The following is a 27,555-nucleotide window of genomic DNA, read 5'->3' on the forward strand; positions in this document are numbered from 1 at the left end:
TGATAAACCTTTGGAATCATTCTCTTTGGCTCTACAACCAATTAGTTCCACACGTCAAGGGGATGTAGCTCAGTGGAAGAGTGCATGCTTTGCATGTATGAGGTCCAGGGTTCAATCCCCTGCATCTCCATGAGCATTATCTATAGATATGGTTGGCTATATTTTAACCTTTCGGGTTGAGCTGACATTCAGACGCTGTGCATTTCTCTCACTCTTTTTGTGCCTTAATAGTGTTGCTTGCAGCTTCTCTTATTGATAGACGATGCTCAGTTTCCGTTCGGTTATACATCGGTCACAATGGTGTCGTGTTTTTGAGCATGTTCACTGCCATTTCCTCACATTTCCGCTGTCGGAGTTACCACATGTCCTCATAAGTTTGTGTGTGGTTCAAATTTAAGGACTCTCTCTTTTCTATGGCATGGTGGCCAAGTGGTAAGGCGTCGGTCTCGTAAACTGAAGATCACGGGTTCGATCCCCGTTCGTGCCTTTAAGGAAAGTGGACGAACGGTCTATAATGTCCATTCACTACTAAAATATCTGCTTCCAATTTTGTCCTTGTACAAGAGACCTCTGTATGTGATCAAGCACTCGTCTGACTCTCAAAGAAGCAGCTGAAATGGCCTGGCGGAAAGGTGCTTACCTTTTAAATGGCAGACAACGGGAACATCTACATCCATTTCTAATGTGACCTCTACCTTTATTTTGAGTATTTCAATGATCTTTACTGAGTTTACCATCAGGTTTCCATGTGATAGAGTCTGCAGGAGCGAAAACTGGGCTTTGCTAGGTAAGAATTTCTCCATTGCTTCCAGGTAGGTTGCAGATTAAGAGGCTGTATGTCAAAGTCTATGTTATAGGGCCAAGTATTCCTGATGGTGTGGCAGGCCTTCTCACCCCTTCAGGGAGTAGTGATACATTAGGCAACTGTAGACTAGTTGATAAACCTTTGGAATCATTCTCTTTGGCTCTACAACCAATTAGTTCCACATGTCAAGGGGATGTAGCTCAGTGGAAGAGCGCATGCTTTGCATGTATGAGGTCCAGGGTTCAATCCCCTGCATCTCCATGAGCATTGTCTATAGATATTGTTGGCTATATTTTAACCTTTCGGGTTGAGCTGACATTCAGACGCTGTGCATTTCTCTTACCCTTTTCGTGCCTTAATAGTGTTGCTTGCAGCTTCTCTTATTGATAGACGATGCTCAGTTTCCGTTCGGTTATACATCGGTCACAATGGTGTCGTGTTTTTGAGCATGTTCACTGCTGCTTTTAACACATGCCTTCGTAACCAAAGATCACCGGTTAGCCATTGGACCATTAAAGTGCTTTGTCAGTTTTCAATTCTGTTTTTGTTCCTTGCAAACTTGACATTCTGGCATGGCTGCTGCTGAAGTATAACTTGCTTCATGGGTTTGTCCTGTTACTGCTTCTGGTGGCTGTATTTGCTGTGCTAGACTCTTTCAGAATTCTGAAGACAACCTTACAAGTGGGGATGTAGCTCAGTGGTAGAGCGCATGCTTCGCCTGTGTGAGGAACTGGCTTCGACCCCCAGCATCTCAATGAAGCATAGCTTGTTTCCTGAATGCCATTGTTTAACACTCAGGTACTCTTGCTTCCTGTTAGGCCCCAACAACCAAAAAGTGCTCTTTCCTGGGTGAGTCCCAAACGGCTGTGACTCAACTGTGCAACTTTCTTCCAGTCACCAAGACATGGGTTGCTTCTTCTGTTCTCCTTTTGGTAGCTGCCTATGCAATGCTATTTTGGTTACAGCCTATGGACAGTGTAGAATCGGTAGAATTGGTATCAATTCACGGGTCAGAACAGTGTTGTGATTTTGAGCATGTTCCAGCCATTTCCACACACTTCCGCTGTCGGAGTTACCACATGCCCTCATAGGTTTGTGTGTGGTTCAAATTTAAGCACTCACTCTTTTCTATGGCATGGTGGCCAAGTGGTAAGGCGTCGGTCTCGTAAACCGAAGATCACGGGTTAGATCCCCGTTCGTGCCTTTAAGGAAAGTGGACCGAACGGTCTATAATGTCCGTTCACTACCAAAATATCTGCTTCCAATTTTGTCCTTGTACAAGAGACCTCTGTATGTTATCAAGCACTCGTCTGACTCTCAAAGAAGCAGCTGAAATGTCCTGGCGGAAAGGTGCTTACCTTTTAAATGGCAGACAACGGGAACATCTACCTCCATTTCTAATGTGACCTCTACCTTTGTTTTGAGTATTTCAATGATCTTTACTGAGTTTACCATCAGGTTTCCATGTGATAGAGTCTGCAGGAGCGAAAACTGGGCTTTGCTAGGTAAGAATTTCTCCATTGCTTCCAGGTAGTTTGCAGATTAAGAGGCTGTATGTCAAAGTCTATGTTATAGGGCCAAGGATTCCTGATGGTGTGGCAGGCCTTCTCACCCCTTCAGGGAGTAGTGATACATTAGGCAACTGGACTAGTTGATAAACCTTTGGAATCATTCTCTTTGGCTCTACAACCAATTAGTTCCACACGTCAAGGGGATGTAGCTCAGTGGAAGAGCGCATGCTTTGCATGTATGAGGTCCAGGGTTCAATCCCCTGCATCTCCATGAGCATTATCTATAGATATGGTTGGCTATATTTTAACCTTTCGGGTTGAGCTGACATTCAGACGCTGTGCATTTCTCTCACTCTTTTTGTGCCTTAATAGTGTTGCTTGCAGCTTCTCTTATTGATAGACGATGCTCAGTTTCCGTTCGGTTATACATCGGTCACAATGGTGTCGTGTTTTTGAGCATGTTCACTGCTGCTTTTAACACACGCCTTCGTAACCGAAGATCACCGGTTAGCCATTGGACCATTAAAGTGCTTTGTCAGTTTTCAATTCTGTTTTTGTTCCTTGCAAACTTGACATTCTGGCATGGCTGCTGCTGAAGTATAACTTGCTTCATGGGTTCGTCCTGTTACTGCTTCTGGTGGCCGTATTTGCTGTGCTAGACTCTTTCAGAATTCTGAAGACAACCTTACAAGTGGGGATGTAGCTCAGTGGTAGAGCCCATGCTTCGCCTGTGTGAGGAACTGGCTTCGACCCCCAGCATCTCAATGAAGCATAGCTTGTTTCCTGAATGCCATTGTTTAACACTCAGGTACTCTTGCTTCCTGTTAGGCCCCAACAACCAAAAAGTGCTCTTTCCTGGGTGAGTCCCAAACGGCTGTGACTCAACTGTGCAACTTTCTTCCAGTCACCAAGACATGGGTTGCTTCTTCTGTTCTCCTTTTGGTAGCTGCCTATGCAATGCTATTTTGGTTACAGCCTATGGACAGTGTAGAATCGGTAGAATTGGTATCAATTCACGGGTCAGAACAGTGTTGTGATTTTGAGCATGTTCCAGCCATTTCCACACACTTCCGCTGTCGGAGTTACCACATGCCCTCATCGGTTTGTGTGTGGTTCAAATTTAAGCACTCTCTCTTTTCTACGGCATGGTGGCCAAGTGGTAAGGCGTCGGTCTCGTAAACCGAAGATCATGGGTTCGATCCCCGTTCGTGCCTTTAAGGAAAGTGGACCGAAGGGTCTATAATGTCCATTCACTACCAAAATATCTGCTTCCAATTATGTCCTTGTACAAGAGACCTCTGTATGTGATCAAGCACTCGTCTGACTCTCAAAGAAGCAGCTGAAATGGCCTGGTGGAAAGGTGCTTACCTTTTAAATGGCAGACAACGGGAACATCTACATCCATTTCTAATGTGACCTCTACCTTTGTTTTGAGTATTTCAATGATCTTTACTGAGTTTACCATCAGGTTTCCATGTGATAGAGTCTGCAGGAGCGAAAACTGGGCTTTGCTAGGTAAGAATTTCTCCATTGCTTCCAGGTAGTTTGCAGATTAAGAGGCTGTATGTCAAAGTCTATGTTATAGGGCCAAGGATTCCTGATGGTGTGGCAGGCCTTCTCACCCCTTCAGGGAGTAGTGATACATTAGGCAACTGGACTAGTTGATAAACCTTTGGAATCATTCTCTTTGGCTCTACAACCAATTAGTTCCACATGTCAAGGGAATGTAGCTCAGTGGAAGAGCGCATGCTTTGCATGTATGAGGTCCAGGGTTCAATCCCCTGCATCTCCATGAGCATTATCTATAGATATGGTTGGCTATATTTTAACCTTTCGGGTTGAGCTGACATTCAGACGCTGTGCATTTCTCTCACTCTTTTTGTGCCTTAATAGTGTTGCTTGCAGCTTCTCTTATTGATAGACGATGCTCAGTTTCCGTTCGGTTATACATCGGTCACAATGGTGTCGTGTTTTTGAGCATGTTCACTGCTGCTTTTAACACATGCCTTCGTAACCGAAGATCACCGGTTAGCCATTGGACCATTAAAGTGCTTTGTCAGTTTTCAATTCTGTTTTTGTTCCTTGCAAACTTGACATTCTGGCATGGCTGCTGCTGAAGTATAACTTGCTTCATGGGTTCGTCCTGTTACTGCTTCTGGTGGCCGTATTTGCTGTGCTAGACTCTTTCAGAATTCTGAAGACAACCTTACAAGTGGGGATGTAACTCAGTGGTAGAGCCCATGCTTCGCCTGTGTGAGGAACTGGCTTCGACCCCCAGCATCTCAATGAAGCATAGCTTGTTTCCTGAATGCCATTGTTTAACACTCAGGTACTCTTGCTTCCTGTTAGGCCCCAACAACCAAAAAGTGCTCTTTCCTGGGTGAGTCCCAAACGGCTGTGACTCAACTGTGCAACTTTCTTCCAGTCACCAAGACATGGGTTGCTTCTTCTGTTCTCCTTTTGGTAGCTGCCTATGCAATGCTATTTTGGTTACAGCCTATGGACAGTGTAGAATCGGTAGAATTGGTATCAATTCACGGGTCAGAACAGTGTTGTGATTTTGAGCATGTTCCAGCCATTTCCACACACTTCCGCTGTCGGAGTTACCACATGCCCTCATCGGTTTGTGTGTGGTTCAAATTTAAGCACTCTCTCTTTTCTAGGGCATGGTGGCCAAGTGGTAAGGCGTCGGTCTCGTAAACCGAAGATCATGGGTTCGATCCCCGTTCGTGCCTTTAAGGAAAGTGGACCGAAGGGTCTATAATGTCCATTCACTACCAAAATATCTGCTTCCAATTATGTCCTTGTACAAGACACCTCTGTATGTGATCAAGCACTCGTCTGACTCTCAAAGAAGCAGCTGAAATGGCCTGGTGGAAAGGTGCTTACCTTTTAAATGGCAGACAACGGGAACATCTACATCCATTTCTAATGTGACCTCTACCTTTGTTTTGAGTATTTCAATGATCTTTACTGAGTTTACCATCAGGTTTCCATGTGATAGAGTCTGCAGGAGCGAAAACTGGGCTTTGCTAGGTAAGAATTTCTCCATTGCTTCCAGGTAGTTTGCAGATTAAGAGGCTGTATGTCAAAGTCTATGTTATAGGGCCAAGGATTCCTGATGGTGTGGCAGGCCTTCTCACCCCTTCAGGGAGTAGTGATACATTAGGCAACTGGACTAGTTGATAAACCTTTGGAATCATTCTCTTTGGCTCTACAACCAATTAGTTCCACATGTCAAGGGAATGTAGCTCAGTGGAAGAGCGCATGCTTTGCATGTATGAGGTCCAGGGTTCAATCCCCTGCATCTCCATGAGCATTATCTATAGATATGGTTGGCTATATTTTAACCTTTCGGGTTGAGCTGACATTCAGACGCTGTGCATTTCTCTCACTCTTTTTGTGCCTTAATAGTGTTGCTTGCAGCTTCTCTTATTGATAGACGATGCTCAGTTTCCGTTCGGTTATACATCGGTCACAATGGTGTCGTGTTTTTGAGCATGTTCACTGCTGCTTTTAACACATGCCTTCGTAACCGAAGATCACCGGTTAGCCATTGGACCATTAAAGTGCTTTGTCAGTTTTCAATTCTGTTTTTGTTCCTTGCAAACTTGACATTCTGGCATGGCTGCTGCTGAAGTATAACTTGCTTCATGGGTTCGTCCTGTTACTGCTTCTGGTGGCCGTATTTGCTGTGCTAGACTCTTTCAGAATTCTGAAGACAACCTTACAAGTGGGGATGTAACTCAGTGGTAGAGCCCATGCTTCGCCTGTGTGAGGAACTGGCTTCGACCCCCAGCATCTCAATGAAGCATAGCTTGTTTCCTGAATGCCATTGTTTAACACTCAGGTACTCTTGCTTCCTGTTAGGCCCCAACAACCAAAAAGTGCTCTTTCCTGGGTGAGTCCCAAACGGCTGTGACTCAACTGTGCAACTTTCTTCCAGTCACCAAGACATGGGTTGCTTCTTCTGTTCTCCTTTTGGTAGCTGCCTATGCAATGCTATTTTGGTTACAGCCTATGGACAGTGTAGAATCGGTAGAATTGGTATCAATTCACGGGTCAGAACAGTGTTGTGATTTTGAGCATGTTCCAGCCATTTCCACACACTTCCGCTGTCGGAGTTACCACATGCCCTCATAGGTTTGTGTGTGGTTCAAATTTAAGCACTCACTCTTTTCTATGGCATGGTGGCCAAGTGGTAAGGCGTCGGTCTCGTAAACCGAAGATCACGGGTTAGATCCCCGTTCGTGCCTTTAAGGAAAGTGGACCGAACGGTCTATAATGTCCGTTCACTACCAAAATATCTGCTTCCAATTTTGTCCTTGTACAAGAGACCTCTGTATGTTATCAAGCACTCGTCTGACTCTCAAAGAAGCAGCTGAAATGTCCTGGCGGAAAGGTGCTTACCTTTTAAATGGCAGACAACGGGAACATCTACCTCCATTTCTAATGTGACCTCTACCTTTGTTTTGAGTATTTCAATGATCTTTACTGAGTTTACCATCAGGTTTCCATGTGATAGAGTCTGCAGGAGCGAAAACTGGGCTTTGCTAGGTAAGAATTTCTCCATTGCTTCCAGGTAGTTTGCAGATTAAGAGGCTGTATGTCAAAGTCTATGTTATAGGGCCAAGGATTCCTGATGGTGTGGCAGGCCTTCTCACCCCTTCAGGGAGTAGTGATACATTAGGCAACTGGACTAGTTGATAAACCTTTGGAATCATTCTCTTTGGCTCTACAACCAATTAGTTCCACACGTCAAGGGGATGTAGCTCAGTGGAAGAGCGCATGCTTTGCATGTATGAGGTCCAGGGTTCAATCCCCTGCATCTCCATGAGCATTATCTATAGATATGGTTGGCTATATTTTAACCTTTCGGGTTGAGCTGACATTCAGACGCTGTGCATTTCTCTCACTCTTTTTGTGCCTTAATAGTGTTGCTTGCAGCTTCTCTTATTGATAGACGATGCTCAGTTTCCGTTCGGTTATACATCGGTCACAATGGTGTCGTGTTTTTGAGCATGTTCACTGCTGCTTTTAACACACGCCTTCGTAACCGAAGATCACCGGTTAGCCATTGGACCATTAAAGTGCTTTGTCAGTTTTCAATTCTGTTTTTGTTCCTTGCAAACTTGACATTCTGGCATGGCTGCTGCTGAAGTATAACTTGCTTCATGGGTTCGTCCTGTTACTGCTTCTGGTGGCCGTATTTGCTGTGCTAGACTCTTTCAGAATTCTGAAGACAACCTTACAAGTGGGGATGTAGCTCAGTGGTAGAGCCCATGCTTCGCCTGTGTGAGGAACTGGCTTCGACCCCCAGCATCTCAATGAAGCATAGCTTGTTTCCTGAATGCCATTGTTTAACACTCAGGTACTCTTGCTTCCTGTTAGGCCCCAACAACCAAAAAGTGCTCTTTCCTGGGTGAGTCCCAAACGGCTGTGACTCAACTGTGCAACTTTCTTCCAGTCACCAAGACATGGGTTGCTTCTTCTGTTCTCCTTTTGGTAGCTGCCTATGCAATGCTATTTTGGTTACAGCCTATGGACAGTGTAGAATCGGTAGAATTGGTATCAATTCACGGGTCAGAACAGTGTTGTGATTTTGAGCATGTTCCAGCCATTTCCACACACTTCCGCTGTCGGAGTTACCACATGCCCTCATAGGTTTGTGTGTGGTTCAAATTTAAGCACTCTCTCTTTTCTGTGGAATGGTGGCCAAGTGGTAAGGCGTCGGTCTCGTAAACCGAAGATCATGGGTTCGATCCCCGTTCGTGCCTTTAAGGAAAGTGCACCGAAGGGTCTATAATGTCCATTCACTACCAAAATATCTGCTTCCAATTTTGTCCTTGTACAAGAGACCTCTGTATGTGATCAAGCACTCGTCTGACTCTCAAAGAAGCAGCTGAAATGGCCTGGTGGAAAGGTGCTTACCTTTTAAATGGCAGACAACGGGAACATCTACATCCATTTCTAATGTGACCTCTACCTTTGTTTTGAGTATTTCAATGATCTTTACTGAGTTTACCATCAGGTTTCCATGTGATAGAGTCTGCAGGAGCGAAAACTGGGCTTTGCTAGGTAAGAATTTCTCCATTGCTTCCAGGTAGTTTGCAGATTAAGAGGCTGTATGTCAAAGTCTATGTTATAGGGCCAAGGATTCCTGATGGTGTGGCAGGCCTTCTCACCCCTTCAGGGAGTAGTGATACATTAGGCAACTGGACTAGTTGATAAACCTTTGGAATCATTCTCTTTGGCTCTACAACCAATTAGTTCCACACGTCAAGGGGATGTAGCTCAGTGGAAGAGCGCATGCTTTGCATGTATGAGGTCCAGGGTTCAATCCCCTGCATCTCCATGAGCATTATCTATAGATATGGTTGGCTATATTTTAACCTTTCGGGTTGAGCTGACATTCAGACGCTGTGCATTTCTCTCACTCTTTTTGTGCCTTAATAGTGTTGCTTGCAGCTTCTCTTATTGATAGACGATGCTCAGTTTCCGTTCGGTTATACATAGGTCACAATGGTGTCGTGATTTTGAGCATGTTCCTGCCATTTCCTCACATTTCCGCTGTCGGAGTTACCACATGTCCTCATAAGTTTGTGTGTGGTTCAAATTTAAGGACTCTCTCTTTTCTATGGCATGGTGGCCAAGTGGTAAGGCGTCGGTCTCGTAAACCGAAGATCGCGGGTTCGATCCCCGTTCGTGCCTTTAAGGAAAGTGGACCGAACGGTCTATAATGTCCATTCACTACTAAAATATCTGCTTCCAATTTTGTCCTTGTACAAGAGACCTCTGTATGTGATCAAGCACTCGTCTGACTCTCAAAGAAGCAGCTGAAATGGCCTGGCGGAAAGGTGCTTACCTTTTAAATGGCAGACAACGGGAACATCTACATCCATTTCTAATGTGACCTCTACCTTTGTTTTGAGTATTTCAATGATCTTTACTGAGTTTACCATCAGGTTTCCATGTGATAGAGTCTGCAGGAGCGAAAACTGGGCTTTGCTAGGTAAGAATTTCTCCATTGCTTCCAGGTAGGTTGCAGATTAAGAGGCTGTATGTCAAAGTCTATGTTATAGGGACAAGTATTCCTGATGGTGTGGCAGGCCTTCTCACCCCTTCAGGGAGTAGTGATACATTAGGCAACTGTAGACTAGTTGATAAACCTTTGGAATCATTCTCTTTGGCTCTACAACCAATTAGTTCCACATGTCAAGGGGATGTAGCTCAGTGGAAGAGCGCATGCTTTGCATGTATGAGGTCCAGGGTTCAATCCCCTCCATCTCCATGAGCATTGTCTATAGATATTGTTGGCTATATTTTAACCTTTCGGGTTGAGCTGACATTCAGACGCTGTGCATTTCTCTTACCCTTTTCGTGCCTTAATAGTGTTGCTTGCAGCTTCTCTTATTGATAGACGATGCTCAGTTTCCGTTCGGTTATACATCGGTCACAATGGTGTCGTGTTTTTGAGCATGCTCACTGCTGCTTTTAACACATGCCTTCGTAACCGAAGATCACCGGTTAGCCATTGGACCATTAAAGTGCTTTGTCAGTTTTCAATTCTGTTTTTGTTCCTTGCAAACTTGACATTCTGGCATGACTGCTGCTGAAGTATAACTTGCTTCATGGGTTTGTCCTGTTACTGCTTCTGGTGGCTGTATTTGCTGTGCTAGACTCTTTCAGAATTCTGAAGACAACCTTACAAGTGGGGATGTAGCTCAGTGGTAGAGCGCATGCTTCGCCTGTGTGAGGAACTGGCTTCGACCCCCAGCATCTCAATGAAGCATAGCTTGTTTCCTGAATGCCATTGTTTAACACTCAGGTACTCTTGCTTCCTGTTAGGCCCCAACAACCAAAAAGTGCTCTTTCCTGGGTGAGTCCCAAACGGCTGTGACTCAACTGTGCAACTTTCTTCCAGTCACCAAGACATGGGTTGCTTCTTCTGTTCTCCTTTTGGTAGCTGCCTATGCAATGCTATTTTGGTTACAGCCTATGGACAGTGTAGAATCGGTAGAATTGGTATCAATTCACGGGTCAGAACAGTGTTGTGATTTTGAGCATGTTCCAGCCATTTCCACACACTTCCGCTGTCGGAGTTACCACATGCCCTCATAGGTTTGTGTGTGGTTCAAATTTAAGCACTCACTCTTTTCTATGGCATGGTGGCCAAGTGGTAAGGCGTCGGTCTCGTAAACCGAAGATCACGGGTTAGATCCCCGTTCGTGCCTTTAAGGAAAGTGGACCGAACGGTCTATAATGTCCGTTCACTACCAAAATATCTGCTTCCAATTTTGTCCTTGTACAAGAGACCTCTGTATGTTATCAAGCACTCGTCTGACTCTCAAAGAAGCAGCTGAAATGTCCTGGCGGAAAGGTGCTTACCTTTTAAATGGCAGACAACGGGAACATCTACCTCCATTTCTAATGTGACCTCTACCTTTGTTTTGAGTATTTCAATGATCTTTACTGAGTTTACCATCAGGTTTCCATGTGATAGAGTCTGCAGGAGCGAAAACTGGGCTTTGCTAGGTAAGAATTTCTCCATTGCTTCCAGGTAGTTTGCAGATTAAGAGGCTGTATGTCAAAGTCTATGTTATAGGGCCAAGGATTCCTGATGGTGTGGCAGGCCTTCTCACCCCTTCAGGGAGTAGTGATACATTAGGCAACTGTAGACTAGTTGATAAACCTTTGGAATCATTCTCTTTGGCTCTACAACCAATTAGTTCCACACGTCAAGGGGATGTAGCTCAGTGGAAGAGTGCATGCTTTGCATGTATGAGGTCCAGGGTTCAATCCCCTGCATCTCCATGAGCATTATCTATAGATATGGTTGGCTATATTTTAACCTTTCGGGTTGAGCTGACATTCAGACGCTGTGCATTTCTCTCACTCTTTTTGTGCCTTAATAGTGTTGCTTGCAGCTTCTCTTATTGATAGACGATGCTCAGTTTCCGTTCGGTTATACATAGGTCACAATGGTGTCGTGATTTTGAGCATGTTCCTGCCATTTCCTCACATTTCCGCTGTCGGAGTTACCACATGTCCTCATAAGTTTGTGTGTGGTTCAAATTTAAGGACTCTCTCTTTTCTATGGCATGGTGGCCAAGTGGTAAGGCGTCGGTCTCGTAAACTGAAGATCACGGGTTCGATCCCCGTTCGTGCCTTTAAGGAAAGTGGACGAACGGTCTATAATGTCCATTCACTACTAAAATATCTGCTTCCAATTTTGTCCTTGTACAAGAGACCTCTGTATGTGATCAAGCACTCGTCTGACTCTCAAAGAAGCAGCTGAAATGGCCTGGCGGAAAGGTGCTTACCTTTTAAATGGCAGACAACGGGAACATCTACATCCATTTCTAATGTGACCTCTACCTTTATTTTGAGTATTTCAATGATCTTTACTGAGTTTACCATCAGGTTTCCATGTGATAGAGTCTGCAGGAGCGAAAACTGGGCTTTGCTAGGTAAGAATTTCTCCATTGCTTCCAGGTAGGTTGCAGATTAAGAGGCTGTATGTCAAAGTCTATGTTATAGGGCCAAGTATTCCTGATGGTGTGGCAGGCCTTCTCACCCCTTCAGGGAGTAGTGATACATTAGGCAACTGTAGACTAGTTGATAAACCTTTGGAATCATTCTCTTTGGCTCTACAACCAATTAGTTCCACATGTCAAGGGGATGTAGCTCAGTGGAAGAGCGCATGCTTTGCATGTATGAGGTCCAGGGTTCAATCCCCTGCATCTCCATGAGCATTGTCTATAGATATTGTTGGCTATATTTTAACCTTTCGGGTTGAGCTGACATTCAGACGCTGTGCATTTCTCTTACCCTTTTCGTGCCTTAATAGTGTTGCTTGCAGCTTCTCTTATTGATAGACGATGCTCAGTTTCCGTTCGGTTATACATCGGTCACAATGGTGTCGTGTTTTTGAGCATGTTCACTGCTGCTTTTAACACATGCCTTCGTAACCAAAGATCACCGGTTAGCCATTGGACCATTAAAGTGCTTTGTCAGTTTTCAATTCTGTTTTTGTTCCTTGCAAACTTGACATTCTGGCATGGCTGCTGCTGAAGTATAACTTGCTTCATGGGTTTGTCCTGTTACTGCTTCTGGTGGCTGTATTTGCTGTGCTAGACTCTTTCAGAATTCTGAAGACAACCTTACAAGTGGGGATGTAGCTCAGTGGTAGAGCGCATGCTTCGCCTGTGTGAGGAACTGGCTTCGACCCCCAGCATCTCAATGAAGCATAGCTTGTTTCCTGAATGCCATTGTTTAACACTCAGGTACTCTTGCTTCCTGTTAGGCCCCAACAACCAAAAAGTGCTCTTTCCTGGGTGAGTCCCAAACGGCTGTGACTCAACTGTGCAACTTTCTTCCAGTCACCAAGACATGGGTTGCTTCTTCTGTTCTCCTTTTGGTAGCTGCCTATGCAATGCTATTTTGGTTACAGCCTATGGACAGTGTAGAATCGGTAGAATTGGTATCAATTCACGGGTCAGAACAGTGTTGTGATTTTGAGCATGTTCCAGCCATTTCCACACACTTCCGCTGTCGGAGTTACCACATGCCCTCATAGGTTTGTGTGTGGTTCAAATTTAAGCACTCACTCTTTTCTATGGCATGGTGGCCAAGTGGTAAGGCGTCGGTCTCGTAAACCGAAGATCACGGGTTAGATCCCCGTTCGTGCCTTTAAGGAAAGTGGACCGAACGGTCTATAATGTCCGTTCACTACCAAAATATCTGCTTCCAATTTTGTCCTTGTACAAGAGACCTCTGTATGTTATCAAGCACTCGTCTGACTCTCAAAGAAGCAGCTGAAATGTCCTGGCGGAAAGGTGCTTACCTTTTAAATGGCAGACAACGGGAACATCTACCTCCATTTCTAATGTGACCTCTACCTTTGTTTTGAGTATTTCAATGATCTTTACTGAGTTTACCATCAGGTTTCCATGTGATAGAGTCTGCAGGAGCGAAAACTGGGCTTTGCTAGGTAAGAATTTCTCCATTGCTTCCAGGTAGTTTGCAGATTAAGAGGCTGTATGTCAAAGTCTATGTTATAGGGCCAAGGATTCCTGATGGTGTGGCAGGCCTTCTCACCCCTTCAGGGAGTAGTGATACATTAGGCAACTGTAGACTAGTTGATAAACCTTTGGAATCATTCTCTTTGGCTCTACAACCAATTAGTTCCACACGTCAAGGGGATGTAGCTCAGTGGAAGAGTGCATGCTTTGCATGTATGAGGTCCAGGGTTCAATCCCCTGCATCTCCATGAGCATTATCTATAGATATGGTTGGCTATATTTTAACCTTTCGGGTTGAGCTGACATTCAGACGCTGTGCATTTCTCTCACTCTTTTTGTGCCTTAATAGTGTTGCTTGCAGCTTCTCTTATTGATAGACGATGCTCAGTTTCCGTTCGGTTATACATAGGTCACAATGGTGTCGTGATTTTGAGCATGTTCCTGCCATTTCCTCACATTTCCGCTGTCGGAGTTACCACATGTCCTCATAAGTTTGTGTGTGGTTCAAATTTAAGGACTCTCTCTTTTCTATGGCATGGTGGCCAAGTGGTAAGGCGTCGGTCTCGTAAACTGAAGATCACGGGTTCGATCCCCGTTCGTGCCTTTAAGGAAAGTGGACGAACGGTCTATAATGTCCATTCACTACTAAAATATCTGCTTCCAATTTTGTCCTTGTACAAGAGACCTCTGTATGTGATCAAGCACTCGTCTGACTCTCAAAGAAGCAGCTGAAATGGCCTGGCGGAAAGGTGCTTACCTTTTAAATGGCAGACAACGGGAACATCTACATCCATTTCTAATGTGACCTCTACCTTTATTTTGAGTATTTCAATGATCTTTACTGAGTTTACCATCAGGTTTCCATGTGATAGAGTCTGCAGGAGCGAAAACTGGGCTTTGCTAGGTAAGAATTTCTCCATTGCTTCCAGGTAGGTTGCAGATTAAGAGGCTGTATGTCAAAGTCTATGTTATAGGGCCAAGTATTCCTGATGGTGTGGCAGGCCTTCTCACCCCTTCAGGGAGTAGTGATACATTAGGCAACTGTAGACTAGTTGATAAACCTTTGGAATCATTCTCTTTGGCTCTACAACCAATTAGTTCCACATGTCAAGGGGATGTAGCTCAGTGGAAGAGCGCATGCTTTGCATGTATGAGGTCCAGGGTTCAATCCCCTGCATCTCCATGAGCATTGTCTATAGATATTGTTGGCTATATTTTAACCTTTCGGGTTGAGCTGACATTCAGACGCTGTGCATTTCTCTTACCCTTTTCGTGCCTTAATAGTGTTGCTTGCAGCTTCTCTTATTGATAGACGATGCTCAGTTTCCGTTCGGTTATACATCGGTCACAATGGTGTCGTGTTTTTGAGCATGTTCACTGCTGCTTTTAACACATGCCTTCGTAACCAAAGATCACCGGTTAGCCATTGGACCATTAAAGTGCTTTGTCAGTTTTCAATTCTGTTTTTGTTCCTTGCAAACTTGACATTCTGGCATGGCTGCTGCTGAAGTATAACTTGCTTCATGGGTTTGTCCTGTTACTGCTTCTGGTGGCTGTATTTGCTGTGCTAGACTCTTTCAGAATTCTGAAGACAACCTTACAAGTGGGGATGTAGCTCAGTGGTAGAGCGCATGCTTCGCCTGTGTGAGGAACTGGCTTCGACCCCCAGCATCTCAATGAAGCATAGCTTGTTTCCTGAATGCCATTGTTTAACACTCAGGTACTCTTGCTTCCTGTTAGGCCCCAACAACCAAAAAGTGCTCTTTCCTGGGTGAGTCCCAAACGGCTGTGACTCAACTGTGCAACTTTCTTCCAGTCACCAAGACATGGGTTGCTTCTTCTGTTCTCCTTTTGGTAGCTGCCTATGCAATGCTATTTTGGTTACAGCCTATGGACAGTGTAGAATCGGTAGAATTGGTATCAATTCACGGGTCAGAACAGTGTTGTGATTTTGAGCATGTTCCAGCCATTTCCACACACTTCCGCTGTCGGAGTTACCACATGCCCTCATAGGTTTGTGTGTGGTTCAAATTTAAGCACTCACTCTTTTCTATGGCATGGTGGCCAAGTGGTAAGGCGTCGGTCTCGTAAACCGAAGATCACGGGTTAGATCCCCGTTCGTGCCTTTAAGGAAAGTGGACCGAACGGTCTATAATGTCCGTTCACTACCAAAATATCTGCTTCCAATTTTGTCCTTGTACAAGAGACCTCTGTATGTTATCAAGCACTCGTCTGACTCTCAAAGAAGCAGCTGAAATGTCCTGGCGGAAAGGTGCTTACCTTTTAAATGGCAGACAACGGGAACATCTACCTCCATTTCTAATGTGACCTCTACCTTTGTTTTGAGTATTTCAATGATCTTTACTGAGTTTACCATCAGGTTTCCATGTGATAGAGTCTGCAGGAGCGAAAACTGGGCTTTGCTAGGTAAGAATTTCTCCATTGCTTCCAGGTAGTTTGCAGATTAAGAGGCTGTATGTCAAAGTCTATGTTATAGGGCCAAGGATTCCTGATGGTGTGGCAGGCCTTCTCACCCCTTCAGGGAGTAGTGATACATTAGGCAACTGGACTAGTTGATAAACCTTTGGAATCATTCTCTTTGGCTCTACAACCAATTAGTTCCACACGTCAAGGGGATGTAGCTCAGTGGAAGAGCGCATGCTTTGCATGTATGAGGTCCAGGGTTCAATCCCCTGCATCTCCATGAGCATTATCTATAGATATGGTTGGCTATATTTTAACCTTTCGGGTTGAGCTGACATTCAGACGCTGTGCATTTCTCTCACTCTTTTTGTGCCTTAATAGTGTTGCTTGCAGCTTCTCTTATTGATAGACGATGCTCAGTTTCCGTTCGGTTATACATCGGTCACAATGGTGTCGTGTTTTTGAGCATGTTCACTGCTGCTTTTAACACACGCCTTCGTAACCGAAGATCACCGGTTAGCCATTGGACCATTAAAGTGCTTTGTCAGTTTTCAATTCTGTTTTTGTTCCTTGCAAACTTGACATTCTGGCATGGCTGCTGCTGAAGTATAACTTGCTTCATGGGTTCGTCCTGTTACTGCTTCTGGTGGCCGTATTTGCTGTGCTAGACTCTTTCAGAATTCTGAAGACAACCTTACAAGTGGGGATGTAGCTCAGTGGTAGAGCCCATGCTTCGCCTGTGTGAGGAACTGGCTTCGACCCCCAGCATCTCAATGAAGCATAGCTTGTTTCCTGAATGCCATTGTTTAACACTCAGGTACTCTTGCTTCCTGTTAGGCCCCAACAACCAAAAAGTGCTCTTTCCTGGGTGAGTCCCAAACGGCTGTGACTCAACTGTGCAACTTTCTTCCAGTCACCAAGACATGGGTTGCTTCTTCTGTTCTCCTTTTGGTAGCTGCCTATGCAATGCTATTTTGGTTACAGCCTATGGACAGTGTAGAATCGGTAGAATTGGTATCAATTCACGGGTCAGAACAGTGTTGTGATTTTGAGCATGTTCCAGCCATTTCCACACACTTCCGCTGTCGGAGTTACCACATGCCCTCATCGGTTTGTGTGTGGTTCAAATTTAAGCACTCTCTCTTTTCTACGGCATGGTGGCCAAGTGGTAAGGCGTCGGTCTCGTAAACCGAAGATCATGGGTTCGATCCCCGTTCGTGCCTTTAAGGAAAGTGGACCGAAGGGTCTATAATGTCCATTCACTACCAAAATATCTGCTTCCAATTATGTCCTTGTACAAGAGACCTCTGTATGTGATCAAGCACTCGTCTGACTCTCAAAGAAGCAGCTGAAATGGCCTGGTGGAAAGGTGCTTACCTTTTAAATGGCAGACAACGGGAACATCTACATCCATTTCTAATGTGACCTCTACCTTTGTTTTGAGTATTTCAATGATCTTTACTGAGTTTACCATCAGGTTTCCATGTGATAGAGTCTGCAGGAGCGAAAACTGGGCTTTGCTAGGTAAGAATTTCTCCATTGCTTCCAGGTAGTTTGCAGATTAAGAGGCTGTATGTCAAAGTCTATGTTATAGGGCCAAGGATTCCTGATGGTGTGGCAGGCCTTCTCACCCCTTCAGGGAGTAGTGATACATTAGGCAACTGGACTAGTTGATAAACCTTTGGAATCATTCTCTTTGGCTCTACAACCAATTAGTTCCACATGTCAAGGGAATGTAGCTCAGTGGAAGAGCGCATGCTTTGCATGTATGAGGTCCAGGGTTCAATCCCCTGCATCTCCATGAGCATTATCTATAGATATGGTTGGCTATATTTTAACCTTTCGGGTTGAGCTGACATTCAGACGCTGTGCATTTCTCTCACTCTTTTTGTGCCTTAATAGTGTTGCTTGCAGCTTCTCTTATTGATAGACGATGCTCAGTTTCCGTTCGGTTATACATCGGTCACAATGGTGTCGTGTTTTTGAGCATGTTCACTGCTGCTTTTAACACATGCCTTCGTAACCGAAGATCACCGGTTAGCCATTGGACCATTAAAGTGCTTTGTCAGTTTTCAATTCTGTTTTTGTTCCTTGCAAACTTGACATTCTGGCATGGCTGCTGCTGAAGTATAACTTGCTTCATGGGTTCGTCCTGTTACTGCTTCTGGTGGCCGTATTTGCTGTGCTAGACTCTTTCAGAATTCTGAAGACAACCTTACAAGTGGGGATGTAACTCAGTGGTAGAGCCCATGCTTCGCCTGTGTGAGGAACTGGCTTCGACCCCCAGCATCTCAATGAAGCATAGCTTGTTTCCTGAATGCCATTGTTTAACACTCAGGTACTCTTGCTTCCTGTTAGGCCCCAACAACCAAAAAGTGCTCTTTCCTGGGTGAGTCCCAAACGGCTGTGACTCAACTGTGCAACTTTCTTCCAGTCACCAAGACATGGGTTGCTTCTTCTGTTCTCCTTTTGGTAGCTGCCTATGCAATGCTATTTTGGTTACAGCCTATGGACAGTGTAGAATCGGTAGAATTGGTATCAATTCACGGGTCAGAACAGTGTTGTGATTTTGAGCATGTTCCAGCCATTTCCACACACTTCCGCTGTCGGAGTTACCACATGCCCTCATCGGTTTGTGTGTGGTTCAAATTTAAGCACTCTCTCTTTTCTACGGCATGGTGGCCAAGTGGTAAGGCGTCGGTCTCGTAAACCGAAGATCATGGGTTCGATCCCCGTTCGTGCCTTTAAGGAAAGTGGACCGAAGGGTCTATAATGTCCATTCACTACCAAAATATCTGCTTCCAATTATGTCCTTGTACAAGACACCTCTGTATGTGATCAAGCACTCGTCTGACTCTCAAAGAAGCAGCTGAAATGGCCTGGTGGAAAGGTGCTTACCTTTTAAATGGCAGACAACGGGAACATCTACATCCATTTCTAATGTGACCTCTACCTTTGTTTTGAGTATTTCAATGATCTTTACTGAGTTTACCATCAGGTTTCCATGTGATAGAGTCTGCAGGAGCGAAAACTGGGCTTTGCTAGGTAAGAATTTCTCCATTGCTTCCAGGTAGTTTGCAGATTAAGAGGCTGTATGTCAAAGTCTATGTTATAGGGCCAAGGATTCCTGATGGTGTGGCAGGCCTTCTCACCCCTTCAGGGAGTAGTGATACATTAGGCAACTGGACTAGTTGATAAACCTTTGGAATCATTCTCTTTGGCTCTACAACCAATTAGTTCCACATGTCAAGGGAATGTAGCTCAGTGGAAGAGCGCATGCTTTGCATGTATGAGGTCCAGGGTTCAATCCCCTGCATCTCCATGAGCATTATCTATAGATATGGTTGGCTATATTTTAACCTTTCGGGTTGAGCTGACATTCAGACGCTGTGCATTTCTCTCACTCTTTTTGTGCCTTAATAGTGTTGCTTGCAGCTTCTCTTATTGATAGACGATGCTCAGTTTCCGTTCGGTTATACATCGGTCACAATGGTGTCGTGTTTTTGAGCATGTTCACTGCTGCTTTTAACACATGCCTTCGTAACCGAAGATCACCGGTTAGCCATTGGACCATTAAAGTGCTTTGTCAGTTTTCAATTCTGTTTTTGTTCCTTGCAAACTTGACATTCTGGCATGGCTGCTGCTGAAGTATAACTTGCTTCATGGGTTCGTCCTGTTACTGCTTCTGGTGGCCGTATTTGCTGTGCTAGACTCTTTCAGAATTCTGAAGACAACCTTACAAGTGGGGATGTAACTCAGTGGTAGAGCCCATGCTTCGCCTGTGTGAGGAACTGGCTTCGACCCCCAGCATCTCAATGAAGCATAGCTTGTTTCCTGAATGCCATTGTTTAACACTCAGGTACTCTTGCTTCCTGTTAGGCCCCAACAACCAAAAAGTGCTCTTTCCTGGGTGAGTCCCAAACGGCTGTGACTCAACTGTGCAACTTTCTTCCAGTCACCAAGACATGGGTTGCTTCTTCTGTTCTCCTTTTGGTAGCTGCCTATGCAATGCTATTTTGGTTACAGCCTATGGACAGTGTAGAATCGGTAGAATTGGTATCAATTCACGGGTCAGAACAGTGTTGTGATTTTGAGCATGTTCCAGCCATTTCCACACACTTCCGCTGTCGAAGTTACCACATGCCCTCATAGGTTTGTGTGTGGTTCAAATTTAAGCACTCACTCTTTTCTATGGCATGGTGGCCAAGTGGTAAGGCGTCGGTCTCGTAAACCGAAGATCACGGGTTAGATCCCCGTTCGTGCCTTTAAGGAAAGTGGACCGAACGGTCTATAATGTCCGTTCACTACCAAAATATCTGCTTCCAATTTTGTCCTTGTACAAGAGACCTCTGTATGTTATCAAGCACTCGTCTGACTCTCAAAGAAGCAGCTGAAATGTCCTGGCGGAAAGGTGCTTACCTTTTAAATGGCAGACAACGGGAACATCTACCTCCATTTCTAATGTGACCTCTACCTTTGTTTTGAGTATTTCAATGATCTTTACTGAGTTTACCATCAGGTTTCCATGTGATAGAGTCTGCAGGAGCGAAAACTGGGCTTTGCTAGGTAAGAATTTCTCCATTGCTTCCAGGTAGTTTGCAGATTAAGAGGCTGTATGTCAAAGTCTATGTTATAGGGCCAAGGATTCCTGATGGTGTGGCAGGCCTTCTCACCCCTTCAGGGAGTAGTGATACATTAGGCAACTGGACTAGTTGATAAACCTTTGGAATCATTCTCTTTGGCTCTACAACCAATTAGTTCCACATGTCAAGGGAATGTAGCTCAGTGGAAGAGCGCATGCTTTGCATGTATGAGGTCCAGGGTTCAATCCCCTGCATCTCCATGAGCATTATCTATAGATATGGTTGGCTATATTTTAACCTTTCGGGTTGAGCTGACATTCAGACGCTGTGCATTTCTCTCACTCTTTTTGTGCCTTAATAGTGTTGCTTGCAGCTTCTCTTATTGATAGACGATGCTCAGTTTCCGTTCGGTTATACATCGGTCACAATGGTGTCGTGTTTTTGAGCATGTTCACTGCTGCTTTTAACACATGCCTTCGTAACCGAAGATCACCGGTTAGCCATTGGACCATTAAAGTGCTTTGTCAGTTTTCAATTCTGTTTTTGTTCCTTGCAAACTTGACATTCTGGCATGGCTGCTGCTGAAGTATAACTTGCTTCATGGGTTCGTCCTGTTACTGCTTCTGGTGGCCGTATTTGCTGTGCTAGACTCTTTCAGAATTCTGAAGACAACCTTACAAGTGGGGATGTAACTCAGTGGTAGAGCCCATGCTTCGCCTGTGTGAGGAACTGGCTTCGACCCCCAGCATCTCAATGAAGCATAGCTTGTTTCCTGAATGCCATTGTTTAACACTCAGGTACTCTTGCTTCCTGTTAGGCCCCAACAACCAAAAAGTGCTCTTTCCTGGGTGAGTCCCAAACGGCTGTGACTCAACTGTGCAACTTTCTTCCAGTCACCAAGACATGGGTTGCTTCTTCTGTTCTCCTTTTGGTAGCTGCCTATGCAATGCTATTTTGGTTACAGCCTATGGACAGTGTAGAATCGGTAGAATTGGTATCAATTCACGGGTCAGAACAGTGTTGTGATTTTGAGCATGTTCCAGCCATTTCCACACACTTCCGCTGTCGGAGTTACCACATGCCCTCATAGGTTTGTGTGTGGTTCAAATTTAAGCACTCACTCTTTTCTATGGCATGGTGGCCAAGTGGTAAGGCGTCGGTCTCGTAAACCGAAGATCACGGGTTAGATCCCCGTTCGTGCCTTTAAGGAAAGTGGACCGAACGGTCTATAATGTCCGTTCACTACCAAAATATCTGCTTCCAATTTTGTCCTTGTACAAGAGACCTCTGTATGTTATCAAGCACTCGTCTGACTCTCAAAGAAGCAGCTGAAATGTCCTGGCGGAAAGGTGCTTACCTTTTAAATGGCAGACAACGGGAACATCTACCTCCATTTCTAATGTGACCTCTACCTTTGTTTTGAGTATTTCAATGATCTTTACTGAGTTTACCATCAGGTTTCCATGTGATAGAGTCTGCAGGAGCGAAAACTGGGCTTTGCTAGGTAAGAATTTCTCCATTGCTTCCAGGTAGTTTGCAGATTAAGAGGCTGTATGTCAAAGTCTATGTTATAGGGCCAAGGATTCCTGATGGTGTGGCAGGCCTTCTCACCCCTTCAGGGAGTAGTGATACATTAGGCAACTGGACTAGTTGATAAACCTTTGGAATCATTCTCTTTGGCTCTACAACCAATTAGTTCCACATGTCAAGGGAATGTAGCTCAGTGGAAGAGCGCATGCTTTGCATGTATGAGGTCCAGGGTTCAATCCCCTGCATCTCCATGAGCATTATCTATAGATATGGTTGGCTATATTTTAACCTTTCGGGTTGAGCTGACATTCAGACGCTGTGCATTTCTCTCACTCTTTTTGTGCCTTAATAGTGTTGCTTGCAGCTTCTCTTATTGATAGACGATGCTCAGTTTCCGTTCGGTTATACATCGGTCACAATGGTGTCGTGTTTTTGAGCATGTTCACTGCTGCTTTTAACACATGCCTTCGTAACCGAAGATCACCGGTTAGCCATTGGACACTTTTAAAGTGCTTTGTCAGTTTTCAATTCTGTTTTTGTTCCTTGCAAACTTGACATTCTGGCATGGCTGCTGCTGAAGTATAACTTGCTTCATGGGTTCGTCCTGTTACTGCTTCTGGTGGCCGTATTTGCTGTGCTAGACTCTTTCAGAATTCTGAAGACAACCTTACAAGTGGGGATGTAACTCAGTGGTAGAGCCCATGCTTCGCCTGTGTGAGGAACTGGCTTCGACCCCCAGCATCTCAATGAAGCATAGCTTGTTTCCTGAATGCCATTGTTTAACACTCAGGTACTCTTGCTTCCTGTTAGGCCCCAACAACCAAAAAGTGCTCTTTCCTGGGTGAGTCCCAAACGGCTGTGACTCAACTGTGCAACTTTCTTCCAGTCACCAAGACATGGGTTGCTTCTTCTGTTCTCCTTTTGGTAGCTGCCTATGCAATGCTATTTTGGTTACAGCCTATGGACAGTGTAGAATCGGTAGAATTGGTATCAATTCACGGGTCAGAACAGTGTTGTGATTTTGAGCATGTTCCAGCCATTTCCACACACTTCCGCTGTCGGAGTTACCACATGCCCTCATAGGTTTGTGTGTGGTTCAAATTTAAGCACTCACTCTTTTCTATGGCATGGTGGCCAAGTGGTAAGGCGTCGGTCTCGTAAACCGAAGATCACGGGTTAGATCCCCGTTCGTGCCTTTAAGGAAAGTGGACCGAACGGTCTATAATGTCCGTTCACTACCAAAATATCTGCTTCCAATTTTGTCCTTGTACAAGAGACCTCTGTATGTTATCAAGCACTCGTCTGACTCTCAAAGAAGCAGCTGAAATGTCCTGGCGGAAAGGTGCTTACCTTTTAAATGGCAGACAACGGGAACATCTACCTCCATTTCTAATGTGACCTCTACCTTTGTTTTGAGTATTTCAATGATCTTTACTGAGTTTACCATCAGGTTTCCATGTGATAGAGTCTGCAGGAGCGAAAACTGGGCTTTGCTAGGTAAGAATTTCTCCATTGCTTCCAGGTAGTTTGCAGATTAAGAGGCTGTATGTCAAAGTCTATGTTATAGGGCCAAGGATTCCTGATGGTGTGGCAGGCCTTCTCACCCCTTCAGGGAGTAGTGATACATTAGGCAACTGGACTAGTTGATAAACCTTTGGAATCATTCTCTTTGGCTCTACAACCAATTAGTTCCACATGTCAAGGGAATGTAGCTCAGTGGAAGAGCGCATGCTTTGCATGTATGAGGTCCAGGGTTCAATCCCCTGCATCTCCATGAGCATTATCTATAGATATGGTTGGCTATATTTTAACCTTTCGGGTTGAGCTGACATTCAGACGCTGTGCATTTCTCTCACTCTTTTTGTGCCTTAATAGTGTTGCTTGCAGCTTCTCTTATTGATAGACGATGCTCAGTTTCCGTTCGGTTATACATCGGTCACAATGGTGTCGTGTTTTTGAGCATGTTCACTGCTGCTTTTAACACATGCCTTCGTAACCGAAGATCACCGGTTAGCCATTGGACCATTAAAGTGCTTTGTCAGTTTTCAATTCTGTTTTTGTTCCTTGCAAACTTGACATTCTGGCATGGCTGCTGCTGAAGTATAACTTGCTTCATGGGTTCGTCCTGTTACTGCTTCTGGTGGCCGTATTTGCTGTGCTAGACTCTTTCAGAATTCTGAAGACAACCTTACAAGTGGGGATGTAACTCAGTGGTAGAGCCCATGCTTCGCCTGTGTGAGGAACTGGCTTCGACCCCCAGCATCTCAATGAAGCATAGCTTGTTTCCTGAATGCCATTGTTTAACACTCAGGTACTCTTGCTTCCTGTTAGGCCCCAACAACCAAAAAGTGCTCTTTCCTGGGTGAGTCCCAAACGGCTGTGACTCAACTGTGCAACTTTCTTCCAGTCACCAAGACATGGGTTGCTTCTTCTGTTCTCCTTTTGGTAGCTGCCTATGCAATGCTATTTTGGTTACAGCCTATGGACAGTGTAGAATCGGTAGAATTGGTATCAATTCACGGGTCAGAACAGTGTTGTGATTTTGAGCATGTTCCAGCCATTTCCACACACTTCCGCTGTCGGAGTTACCACATGCCCTCATAGGTTTGTGTGTGGTTCAAATTTAAGCACTCACTCTTTTCTATGGCATGGTGGCCAAGTGGTAAGGCGTCGGTCTCGTAAACCGAAGATCACGGGTTAGATCCCCGTTCGTGCCTTTAAGGAAAGTGGACCGAACGGTCTATAATGTCCGTTCACTACCAAAATATCTGCTTCCAATTTTGTCCTTGTACAAGAGACCTCTGTATGTTATCAAGCACTCGTCTGACTCTCAAAGAAGCAGCTGAAATGTCCTGGCGGAAAGGTGCTTACCTTTTAAATGGCAGACAACGGGAACATCTACCTCCATTTCTAATGTGACCTCTACCTTTGTTTTGAGTATTTCAATGATCTTTACTGAGTTTACCATCAGGTTTCCATGTGATAGAGTCTGCAGGAGCGAAAACTGGGCTTTGCTAGGTAAGAATTTCTCCATTGCTTCCAGGTAGTTTGCAGATTAAGAGGCTGTATGTCAAAGTCTATGTTATAGGGCCAAGGATTCCTGATGGTGTGGCAGGCCTTCTCACCCCTTCAGGGAGTAGTGATACATTAGGCAACTGGACTAGTTGATAAACCTTTGGAATCATTCTCTTTGGCTCTACAACCAATTAGTTCCACATGTCAAGGGAATGTAGCTCAGTGGAAGAGCGCATGCTTTGCATGTATGAGGTCCAGGGTTCAATCCCCTGCATCTCCATGAGCATTATCTATAGATATGGTTGGCTATATTTTAACCTTTCGGGTTGAGCTGACATTCAGACGCTGTGCATTTCTCTCACTCTTTTTGTGCCTTAATAGTGTTGCTTGCAGCTTCTCTTATTGATAGACGATGCTCAGTTTCCGTTCGGTTATACATCGGTCACAATGGTGTCGTGTTTTTGAGCATGTTCACTGCTGCTTTTAACACATGCCTTCGTAACCGAAGATCACCGGTTAGCCATTGGACACTTTTAAAGTGCTTTGTCAGTTTTCAATTCTGTTTTTGTTCCTTGCAAACTTGACATTCTGGCATGGCTGCTGCTGAAGTATAACTTGCTTCATGGGTTCGTCCTGTTACTGCTTCTGGTGGCCGTATTTGCTGTGCTAGACTCTTTCAGAATTCTGAAGACAACCTTACAAGTGGGGATGTAACTCAGTGGTAGAGCCCATGCTTCGCCTGTGTGAGGAACTGGCTTCGACCCCCAGCATCTCAATGAAGCATAGCTTGTTTCCTGAATGCCATTGTTTAACACTCAGGTACTCTTGCTTCCTGTTAGGCCCCAACAACCAAAAAGTGCTCTTTCCTGGGTGAGTCCCAAACGGCTGTGACTCAACTGTGCAACTTTCTTCCAGTCACCAAGACATGGGTTGCTTCTTCTGTTCTCCTTTTGGTAGCTGCCTATGCAATGCTATTTTGGTTACAGCCTATGGACAGTGTAGAATCGGTAGAATTGGTATCAATTCACGGGTCAGAACAGTGTTGTGATTTTGAGCATGTTCCAGCCATTTCCACACACTTCCGCTGTCGGAGTTACCACATGCCCTCATCGGTTTGTGTGTGGTTCAAATTTAAGCACTCTCTCTTTTCTACGGCATGGTGGCCAAGTGGTAAGGCGTCGGTCTCGTAAACCGAAGATCATGGGTTCGATCCCCGTTCGTGCCTTTAAGGAAAGTGGACCGAAGGGTCTATAATGTCCATTCACTACCAAAATATCTGCTTCCAATTATGTCCTTGTACAAGAGACCTCTGTATGTGATCAAGCACTCGTCTGACTCTCAAAGAAGCAGCTGAAATGGCCTGGTGGAAAGGTGCTTACCTTTTAAATGGCAGACAACGGGAACATCTACATCCATTTCTAATGTGACCTCTACCTTTGTTTTGAGTATTTCAATGATCTTTACTGAGTTTACCATCAGGTTTCCATGTGATAGAGTCTGCAGGAGCGAAAACTGGGCTTTGCTAGGTAAGAATTTCTCCATTGCTTCCAGGTAGTTTGCAGATTAAGAGGCTGTATGTCAAAGTCTATGTTATAGGGCCAAGGATTCCTGATGGTGTGGCAGGCCTTCTCACCCCTTCAGGGAGTAGTGATACATTAGGCAACTGGACTAGTTGATAAACCTTTGGAATCATTCTCTTTGGCTCTACAACCAATTAGTTCCACATGTCAAGGGAATGTAGCTCAGTGGAAGAGCGCATGCTTTGCATGTATGAGGTCCAGGGTTCAATCCCCTGCATCTCCATGAGCATTATCTATAGATATGGTTGGCTATATTTTAACCTTTCGGGTTGAGCTGACATTCAGACGCTGTGCATTTCTCTCACTCTTTTTGTGCCTTAATAGTGTTGCTTGCAGCTTCTCTTATTGATAGACGATGCTCAGTTTCCGTTCGGTTATACATCGGTCACAATGGTGTCGTGTTTTTGAGCATGTTCACTGCTGCTTTTAACACATGCCTTCGTAACCGAAGATCACCGGTTAGCCATTGGACCATTAAAGTGCTTTGTCAGTTTTCAATTCTGTTTTTGTTCCTTGCAAACTTGACATTCTGGCATGGCTGCTGCTGAAGTATAACTTGCTTCATGGGTTCGTCCTGTTACTGCTTCTGGTGGCCGTATTTGCTGTGCTAGACTCTTTCAGAATTCTGAAGACAACCTTACAAGTGGGGATGTAACTCAGTGGTAGAGCCCATGCTTCGCCTGTGTGAGGAACTGGCTTCGACCCCCAGCATCTCAATGAAGCATAGCTTGTTTCCTGAATGCCATTGTTTAACACTCAGGTACTCTTGCTTCCTGTTAGGCCCCAACAACCAAAAAGTGCTCTTTCCTGGGTGAGTCCCAAACGGCTGTGACTCAACTGTGCAACTTTCTTCCAGTCACCAAGACATGGGTTGCTTCTTCTGTTCTCCTTTTGGTAGCTGCCTATGCAATGCTATTTTGGTTACAGCCTATGGACAGTGTAGAATCGGTAGAATTGGTATCAATTCACGGGTCAGAACAGTGTTGTGATTTTGAGCATGTTCCAGCCATTTCCACACACTTCTGCTGTCGGAGTTACCACATGCCCTCATCGGTTTGTGTGTGGTTCAAATTTAAGCACTCT

At 44.8% G+C, this 27,555-nt stretch overlaps 1 protein-coding gene and 39 non-coding genes across 40 annotated transcripts in view; 39 read left to right on the top strand and 1 right to left on the bottom strand.

Annotated features, from left to right (window-relative positions):
• Positions 1–27,555, bottom strand: part of LOC143512591 (ninjurin-1) — a 300,728-nt gene that overhangs the window by 242,456 nt on the left and 30,717 nt on the right. The window lies entirely within an intron of this gene.
• trnaa-ugc (transfer RNA alanine (anticodon UGC)) lies at positions 59–130 on the top strand. Its single transcript has one exon. It is a non-coding gene; the product is annotated as a tRNA-Ala (tRNA).
• trnat-cgu (transfer RNA threonine (anticodon CGU)) lies at positions 416–487 on the top strand. The gene has a single exon. It is a non-coding gene; the product is annotated as a tRNA-Thr (tRNA).
• On the top strand, positions 995–1,066 carry trnaa-ugc (transfer RNA alanine (anticodon UGC)). Its single transcript has one exon. It is a non-coding gene; the product is annotated as a tRNA-Ala (tRNA).
• Positions 1,938–2,009, top strand: trnat-cgu (transfer RNA threonine (anticodon CGU)). Its single transcript has one exon. It is a non-coding gene; the product is annotated as a tRNA-Thr (tRNA).
• On the top strand, positions 2,516–2,587 carry trnaa-ugc (transfer RNA alanine (anticodon UGC)). The gene has a single exon. It is a non-coding gene; the product is annotated as a tRNA-Ala (tRNA).
• trnat-cgu (transfer RNA threonine (anticodon CGU)) lies at positions 3,459–3,530 on the top strand. The gene has a single exon. It is a non-coding gene; the product is annotated as a tRNA-Thr (tRNA).
• trnaa-ugc (transfer RNA alanine (anticodon UGC)) lies at positions 4,037–4,108 on the top strand. The gene has a single exon. It is a non-coding gene; the product is annotated as a tRNA-Ala (tRNA).
• Positions 4,980–5,051, top strand: trnat-cgu (transfer RNA threonine (anticodon CGU)). Its single transcript has one exon. It is a non-coding gene; the product is annotated as a tRNA-Thr (tRNA).
• On the top strand, positions 5,558–5,629 carry trnaa-ugc (transfer RNA alanine (anticodon UGC)). Its single transcript has one exon. It is a non-coding gene; the product is annotated as a tRNA-Ala (tRNA).
• On the top strand, positions 6,501–6,572 carry trnat-cgu (transfer RNA threonine (anticodon CGU)). The gene has a single exon. It is a non-coding gene; the product is annotated as a tRNA-Thr (tRNA).
• On the top strand, positions 7,079–7,150 carry trnaa-ugc (transfer RNA alanine (anticodon UGC)). Its single transcript has one exon. It is a non-coding gene; the product is annotated as a tRNA-Ala (tRNA).
• On the top strand, positions 8,022–8,093 carry trnat-cgu (transfer RNA threonine (anticodon CGU)). Its single transcript has one exon. It is a non-coding gene; the product is annotated as a tRNA-Thr (tRNA).
• On the top strand, positions 8,600–8,671 carry trnaa-ugc (transfer RNA alanine (anticodon UGC)). Its single transcript has one exon. It is a non-coding gene; the product is annotated as a tRNA-Ala (tRNA).
• On the top strand, positions 8,956–9,027 carry trnat-cgu (transfer RNA threonine (anticodon CGU)). Its single transcript has one exon. It is a non-coding gene; the product is annotated as a tRNA-Thr (tRNA).
• trnaa-ugc (transfer RNA alanine (anticodon UGC)) lies at positions 9,536–9,607 on the top strand. The gene has a single exon. It is a non-coding gene; the product is annotated as a tRNA-Ala (tRNA).
• Positions 10,479–10,550, top strand: trnat-cgu (transfer RNA threonine (anticodon CGU)). The gene has a single exon. It is a non-coding gene; the product is annotated as a tRNA-Thr (tRNA).
• trnaa-ugc (transfer RNA alanine (anticodon UGC)) lies at positions 11,059–11,130 on the top strand. Its single transcript has one exon. It is a non-coding gene; the product is annotated as a tRNA-Ala (tRNA).
• On the top strand, positions 11,415–11,486 carry trnat-cgu (transfer RNA threonine (anticodon CGU)). Its single transcript has one exon. It is a non-coding gene; the product is annotated as a tRNA-Thr (tRNA).
• trnaa-ugc (transfer RNA alanine (anticodon UGC)) lies at positions 11,994–12,065 on the top strand. The gene has a single exon. It is a non-coding gene; the product is annotated as a tRNA-Ala (tRNA).
• On the top strand, positions 12,937–13,008 carry trnat-cgu (transfer RNA threonine (anticodon CGU)). Its single transcript has one exon. It is a non-coding gene; the product is annotated as a tRNA-Thr (tRNA).
• On the top strand, positions 13,517–13,588 carry trnaa-ugc (transfer RNA alanine (anticodon UGC)). Its single transcript has one exon. It is a non-coding gene; the product is annotated as a tRNA-Ala (tRNA).
• On the top strand, positions 13,873–13,944 carry trnat-cgu (transfer RNA threonine (anticodon CGU)). Its single transcript has one exon. It is a non-coding gene; the product is annotated as a tRNA-Thr (tRNA).
• Positions 14,452–14,523, top strand: trnaa-ugc (transfer RNA alanine (anticodon UGC)). Its single transcript has one exon. It is a non-coding gene; the product is annotated as a tRNA-Ala (tRNA).
• On the top strand, positions 15,395–15,466 carry trnat-cgu (transfer RNA threonine (anticodon CGU)). Its single transcript has one exon. It is a non-coding gene; the product is annotated as a tRNA-Thr (tRNA).
• On the top strand, positions 15,973–16,044 carry trnaa-ugc (transfer RNA alanine (anticodon UGC)). The gene has a single exon. It is a non-coding gene; the product is annotated as a tRNA-Ala (tRNA).
• On the top strand, positions 16,916–16,987 carry trnat-cgu (transfer RNA threonine (anticodon CGU)). Its single transcript has one exon. It is a non-coding gene; the product is annotated as a tRNA-Thr (tRNA).
• trnaa-ugc (transfer RNA alanine (anticodon UGC)) lies at positions 17,494–17,565 on the top strand. Its single transcript has one exon. It is a non-coding gene; the product is annotated as a tRNA-Ala (tRNA).
• trnat-cgu (transfer RNA threonine (anticodon CGU)) lies at positions 18,437–18,508 on the top strand. The gene has a single exon. It is a non-coding gene; the product is annotated as a tRNA-Thr (tRNA).
• Positions 19,015–19,086, top strand: trnaa-ugc (transfer RNA alanine (anticodon UGC)). Its single transcript has one exon. It is a non-coding gene; the product is annotated as a tRNA-Ala (tRNA).
• trnat-cgu (transfer RNA threonine (anticodon CGU)) lies at positions 19,958–20,029 on the top strand. The gene has a single exon. It is a non-coding gene; the product is annotated as a tRNA-Thr (tRNA).
• Positions 20,536–20,607, top strand: trnaa-ugc (transfer RNA alanine (anticodon UGC)). Its single transcript has one exon. It is a non-coding gene; the product is annotated as a tRNA-Ala (tRNA).
• On the top strand, positions 21,479–21,550 carry trnat-cgu (transfer RNA threonine (anticodon CGU)). The gene has a single exon. It is a non-coding gene; the product is annotated as a tRNA-Thr (tRNA).
• trnaa-ugc (transfer RNA alanine (anticodon UGC)) lies at positions 22,057–22,128 on the top strand. Its single transcript has one exon. It is a non-coding gene; the product is annotated as a tRNA-Ala (tRNA).
• On the top strand, positions 23,002–23,073 carry trnat-cgu (transfer RNA threonine (anticodon CGU)). Its single transcript has one exon. It is a non-coding gene; the product is annotated as a tRNA-Thr (tRNA).
• Positions 23,580–23,651, top strand: trnaa-ugc (transfer RNA alanine (anticodon UGC)). The gene has a single exon. It is a non-coding gene; the product is annotated as a tRNA-Ala (tRNA).
• trnat-cgu (transfer RNA threonine (anticodon CGU)) lies at positions 24,523–24,594 on the top strand. The gene has a single exon. It is a non-coding gene; the product is annotated as a tRNA-Thr (tRNA).
• trnaa-ugc (transfer RNA alanine (anticodon UGC)) lies at positions 25,101–25,172 on the top strand. The gene has a single exon. It is a non-coding gene; the product is annotated as a tRNA-Ala (tRNA).
• On the top strand, positions 26,046–26,117 carry trnat-cgu (transfer RNA threonine (anticodon CGU)). Its single transcript has one exon. It is a non-coding gene; the product is annotated as a tRNA-Thr (tRNA).
• Positions 26,624–26,695, top strand: trnaa-ugc (transfer RNA alanine (anticodon UGC)). The gene has a single exon. It is a non-coding gene; the product is annotated as a tRNA-Ala (tRNA).

Source organism: Brachyhypopomus gauderio, chromosome 4, assembly GCF_052324685.1.
Source record: "Brachyhypopomus gauderio isolate BG-103 chromosome 4, BGAUD_0.2, whole genome shotgun sequence".
In the NCBI taxonomy this organism is placed as follows: domain Eukaryota; kingdom Metazoa; phylum Chordata; class Actinopteri; order Gymnotiformes; family Hypopomidae; genus Brachyhypopomus; species Brachyhypopomus gauderio.